The sequence below is a fragment of the Rana temporaria genome, chromosome 4 (genome assembly GCF_905171775.1).
Source record: "Rana temporaria chromosome 4, aRanTem1.1, whole genome shotgun sequence".
Classification (NCBI taxonomy): domain Eukaryota; kingdom Metazoa; phylum Chordata; class Amphibia; order Anura; family Ranidae; genus Rana; species Rana temporaria.
In genome coordinates this window covers 196,529,741-196,536,019 of record NC_053492.1, presented here as the reverse complement: position 1 = coordinate 196,536,019, position 6,279 = coordinate 196,529,741, and positions in this window count along the sequence as shown.

Below are 6,279 nucleotides of genomic sequence, written 5' to 3'. Positions count from 1 at the left end.
AGAGACTCAATTGAACTGAACCCACTAATAATAGAAAATAGGCGTAGTTCATCTGTAAGAATGTCAAAAAAAAAAAAAAGTGCCTATAGATACAGGATGCTCCCTCTATACCCCAAAGCAATTTCCTCCTAATAAAAAAAAAAAAAAAAAAAAAAAAAAAAAAAGGGGGAAAAAAAAAAAAAAGAAAAAGAGGGACCCCACCGTTGGTCAAGTTAATCAAGTTAAAATTAAAGTGCAAAAATCTTAGCAAATTTAGATCATTAACATTGACATAATGAAAGTGAACATAGTGCACCCCCGCCCCCCATTAATGAGATTAATCAATTATCAATACGTGTAGTGTATCAAACCAGCTAGAACCAGTGTTAGTAAGAAAGTAATCATGATTCAACTATAAAAGTGTCAAATAAGTGTCTATACGTAGGAATTTCTCTATATCCCAGATCCACCCCCCCCCCCCCTTAAAAAAAAAAAAAAAAAAAAAAAATTGGGGGAACCCCACAATTAATCAAATTGGTCAAATTGATCCAATTATCGAAAAGTGTAACAATCTAGGCTAGTTGTAGTCATTGGCATAGTAGAAATAAACATAGTGCACCCCCACCCCCCGATTGTTAAAATTAATTAATTGTCAATACATATAGAAACTCAATTGAGCTAAACCCACTAATAATAAAAAATAGGCGTAGTTCAACAGTAAAAGTGCCAAAAAAAAAAAAAAAAAAAAAAAAAAAGTGCCTATAGATACAAAATGCTCCCTCTATACCCCAAAGCAATTTCCACCTAAAAAAAAAGGAAGGAGGGGAAGGGGGGGGACGAGGGGGGACGAGGGAGGACCCCCAAGTTAATTGACTTAGGCCAACTATCCGTATAGTATAGAAGTGAGTATTGCATTGTGTGACTATACAAGTAACCACAATACAATACATATCACTCCCTCCAAAAAAAAAAAAAAAAATAATAATAAAAAAAAAAAATTCTTACCATACTGATTTTCCCTGCCCTCCTCCCTCCCCTCTCCCCCCCCCCTGAAAAAAAAAAAAAAAAAAAAAAAAAAAAAAAAGGGAGGAGAACCCTCACAAAAATATTAAGACATTTAGTGAAACATTTAGTGCTATTAATCTTATAATACTCTTCTTCTTGTGTAATCAATCAATAGGAAATTATTTCAGTAGCTCAATTGCTACCCAATAGAAAAAATGTCCCTCTCCAAAAAAAAAAAAAAAAAAAAAAGAAAAAAAAAAAAAAAAAGAAGGGGAGGTATATGTCTATACAATGTAAATGTCTATAGATCTTTGCTATTTGCTTCCAGCCATTGTGTTCCCTCTGCCGGCGAGTTGAAAAAAAAAGACTTGCCAAAGGCTGTGACCCGTAAACGAGCCGGATACTGTAAGGCATATACCACCTTGTGGTGCTGTAGGGTACGCTTTATTTGTGTAAATTCAGCTCTACGTTTTTGCAGATCAGGAGAGAAGTCGGGGTAAAAGGAAATTCTCGCTCCGTTGTACATAATATCCCCCTTTTCCCTAGCTTTTTGAAGCAAGGTGACTTTATCGCCATAGTAGAAAAACTTAAAAAGTAATGATCTAGGACGTCCTCCTTCCTGCGGGGGTTTGAAAGGGACTCGATGGGCCCTCTCAATGGAAAAGAAAGCTGAAAAAGTGTCGGGACCAAAAATGTCCCTAAGCCAGCCCTCCATGAAGGATATAGTATTGGACCCCTCACTCCTTTCCGGGAGGCCGATCACACGAACATTATTCCTTCGAAGCCTGTTCTCAATTTCATCTAATTTGGCTGCTTGTTGATTTGTTTTCTCCTGCAACCCCCTAAGTTCGTTCTCAAACGGATATAAAGTATCCTCAACCGTACTTATTCGTTCTTCCAAGGTGGTAACCCTTTCAGCAGTTTTGCGCATGTCTTGATGTATTGAAATCAGCTCATCCCTCAGATTCTTTAGCTGATTATCAAAGCCCACAATGAATTGTTTACAGTCATTGACAGCACGCAGGACATCTTTCAGTGTAGGCTCTTCTACCAGATCAGGACTAGGTTCAATGGCAATGTCAGATGCCCCAAGTGTAGCTGTTACAGGTACAGGTACAGTGCCATGTACCGCCTCCCCAAGCCCTTTAGTAGTCGGGGCTTTAGTCCCAGTTAGATTAGCTGCATTAGATGGTTTAGTCACCCCCGGTCCCTGGCTTTTCCTGATAGCCGATGGGCCTACGAGACCTTTGGACTGTGTGTTTGATGGTGATGGTGATACACCCCCTTTAATAGGTGAGTGAGATGTGGTCTGAGAGGGATGGAAAAAGCGATCCAATTTAGCTGCTGCAGCCTGGGACCCCTTTTCTTTCTCCTTAGCAGACCGCGTTGTAGGGGCACCCTCTGAGTGTAGCTGGTCCTCAAGTCCACGTTTTTTAGTCATGGTAAACATGAACAGACAATAAGGCAGTTGAAGCAAAATATCCCTCTAATAAAGGGAGAAAAAAAGGGGGGGGGGAACAAATCTCTTGAGGGCTCCTAAGGGCCGTTGGGGGACCCACACTTCACCAATTCAAATAGGAGAGCAGTCCCTCTTAGCTATGGATTTAGACAGCTGGCTACAATGTAACACAATGTATAATATACACTGTTTGCCTTACACAGCAGGCTATACCACAAGTAGAAAAAAAAAAAAAAAAAAAAAAAAAGGAAAAAGAAAATTTCAATATCTCCTTAACCCTTTAGGCTTTTTAGAGAAAATTGTGTCCACTTTTCCCCTTTTCTTATTACAGAAATCAATCTATCAGTGAAAGAAGGTCACACAGCAGTATTTCTAATGCAATTGGTCATAAGCACAGGGGACCAACAGAAAGCCTGGGGAACTTATCCCTGCATGTTGCAGAAGTTGTCTCCTTACCAGTACCCTCAGATTTGGAGTGTTTTATTCCTCTTTGCCTCTGTGCAGTCCTCTGGTAGTTTTAATTATAGCCCTGCTGGCGCCAAACATTTCCTCAGGTTCACCTTCCCAGCACCTGGGGGGTCTCTACACACTCACAGTCAGAGCCCGGTCCTTGCTGCATTGAGAGACAGCAGCCAGGAAACGAACTCTCGCATGTGTTCGAAATCTCGCGGGATCTCGGGCAGCTCCGTAGCCGCGGATATCTCCGTGCACCCCTCGATCCTCCGCTCGATGAGTCCCGCTCTCGGTCTCCTCCAGCCCCAGAGCCGCTCCACGTTCCGGTCAAGCAGCCCAACGCCCGAAGTCTGGGTAAGAGCTCCCCGAGCCACGAGTATTTGTGCCTGTATGGTACTGGGTTAATCAGCCAGTGTCAGCAGCAGCAGCAGCGTATGGGAGCACAGAGGGAGTCTGATAGACACAACAGGCAGAAGCTACAAAAGTTCATATATTAGGCTCGGACAGCCCAGATAACAGGGGATATACTGCTGTTTCAAAGTGCATTTTAATTCTTTAAGGTCCCAACTCCCAACTCCTGGGGAGGAAAAGAAAAGTCCAGACAGGAATCCGATTTTGAGTGCATTATGTCAGCATGATTTTCAGCTTGACAGGGGGAAGACGGAGGCTCTCATCCACTTACTCCACTCACTCCAACACTCCCTCCTGCATCCGGCCACGCCCCCCCCCGTACTTTACAACGTGCTACGCACAAGTTCTGCGACCAGCCGTGTCAAAGGACATTGATGCTGTTCTGGAATAAATGGGACCAGTGGCGAAGGTATACCGCAATGGTGACCAATTTGAGATGGGATTGAGTGGAAGGATTGAGTCTTCTACAGACTCTGGAGAACCAGTCCAATGCACGCAGCCACCAAATGTGTCCCTAAAGGGAAGAATGTGCAGCCACTGGAGTACAGTGAGAAGCAAAACCAGGTTGGAGCTGATTTTCTTGCTGGACTTCCAGCTCTGGAGGATAGTGGGAACATCAGTTTAACCCTGCAGAGATTCACACAGTACAGGAGACTCAGAGGAGTGACATGGTGGACTCCTAGCACATGGATTGTGAGAACAATGTTGCTGCCACCAATACTCATGGTGGGAGCCATGCTGGGGTGACTGGTGTTCATGGTGGGAGTAACACTGGGGTAACTGGCAATGATATGATGTGCAGTGATGTCACTAATCCCGATGTGGTGAATAATGCTGATGTTACTAATACAAATATATCTGAATGGGGTCATCAGCAGTCTGAGAATGTAGAGTTTGGAGTAGTCAGTTCAGAATAACCCTCAGGACTACTGCCCCCCCCCCACCCTTTGGTGGATCAACCAGGGGAATACTAGTACATCTGGTCATGTCCCTCCTCAGAATGCCTGGAGCCGTGGGGCCCCTTCTTTTTCCACCAGTAACAGTTATACTGGTCAGGCCTTTAAGAGGGGAAATGTGATCAGATTCAAGCATAGGGGTTCCAGAAGCTCCCTGATAGGAGGTTTGTAGTAAGGGAAAGTGGTGCATCGGAGTGTCATTGATCCGTTCGGATCAATATCTTTGGTTCGGCACAAACATGATCCGCGGATTGATTTCTAAAAAAAATTGTGCGCATGTTCAGTCCACACATAGTGTAGTCATGGCGAGCAGAGGAACGGAGGAGCTTGAACACCCCGAGTCATTTAAATCCCCTGTATGAGAGCATTTTGGCTTCCCTGTCAAATATAATGAAGGAAAGCAGTTAGTGAAGAAAGCCATATGACAGTGGAAACACATCAAGCATGGCCACGCATTTGAAGCAACATCACCCCAGTGTTTCACTGAAAATGAAAGCTGCTCAACAACCGCTTATCACCACGACATTTAAGCAGTCCCTTGTTGCACAATTAGACCGGGCTAAAGCCATCACAAACGCTATCGGTGTGTTTATAGCTGCAGACATGAAACCATATTCAGTTGTGCAAAACGAGGGCTTTAAAAACACATGCTGAGAGTGCTTGAGCCACGTTATGACATCCTGTCACACACCCACTTCAGCAAAAAGATTGTGCCAGATCTTTATGAGCAGAAGAAAAAAAAAAAGTTGTGGATGAACTATCCCGAGCATCCTCTGTTGCGCTCACGACAGACAGGTGGACGTTCAGGGGAACGGAGAGCTATGTGACGATAACCGCTCACTTCACAGCAGAGTGGGAGATGAGAAGTCCGGTGTTGCAGACACGCCCCCTCTACAAGAGTCACACAAGCACTCATCTTGCGCAGGTACTGACACAAGCAGTGGAGGAATGGAAGATAAAGAGGCCCAGTACTACTACTAATATCCCAGTCACAACTGATAATGCCAAAAATCAAAATAAATGCAGTGAATGAGGCAGGAGTGGGCCCACAGATAGGGTGCTTTGCACATGTAGTGAATTTGGCATCACAGAAAGGAATCTCAGTCCATAGGATGGACTGCCTCCTTGGGAGGATAAGGAAGGTGGTTTCCTACTTCCACCAAAGCACAACAGCTGCTCATGTGCTTAAGACAAAGCAATAAATGCTAAAGCTGCCTACTCATAAGCTCATACATGATGTCCCAACAAGGTGAAACTACTTATATGTTGGAGCGTTATCTGGAGCAGCAGGCAGCTATCTACTCTGCATTGACCGACAAGACCCTGAAGAAAAATGTCAAAGACATCATCACCCTGTCTAATGATGCGAGAGTGGCAGAGGAGGTCCTCCAGGTGCTTAAACCCCTCAAAACTGTTACATCTCTGATGAGCACTGAAACTTCACCATCTGTGTCAATGATCCTGCCGCTGAAAACAAGGATTCTACAATCCATGGCTCCAAGTGTAGAAGACAGCACCATCACTCGAGATGTCAAGACTGCCGTTTCAAACCAGACGACTGCACTGGGAGCTGACTGAGTCACATTGTCAATTTGCGTCTCCTGCGATTATTAGTCTTTTTATTCAAACATATCGCTATTATTATTATAGTATTATTGCATATATTACCATTAATAATATTATAAATTTTTAGGTATACCGGCATCAATCACCATCAGGCTGCCATGACCTTAACGACGCTGATTCCGTGGAAGGCCATCATGTCAGGAAGGCGGAGAGTCTCCAATCGCCCACAGGACGAGAGCACAACTTCGGAGGTGACAGGAGGACACAGCCATCAACAGGAGCCATTCTCCAAGAGACTGCAACAGGCATGTTGATCACCAACCAGTGCCACAGTGACCACCGACCATGGAGCAGCCTATCTGTTCCATCTGCCTTGGTGAGTATGTTGCAGAGGACACTAGAACGCTACACTGTTTCAAGAAAAAACGTACTACACAAGGTAGTGACAGG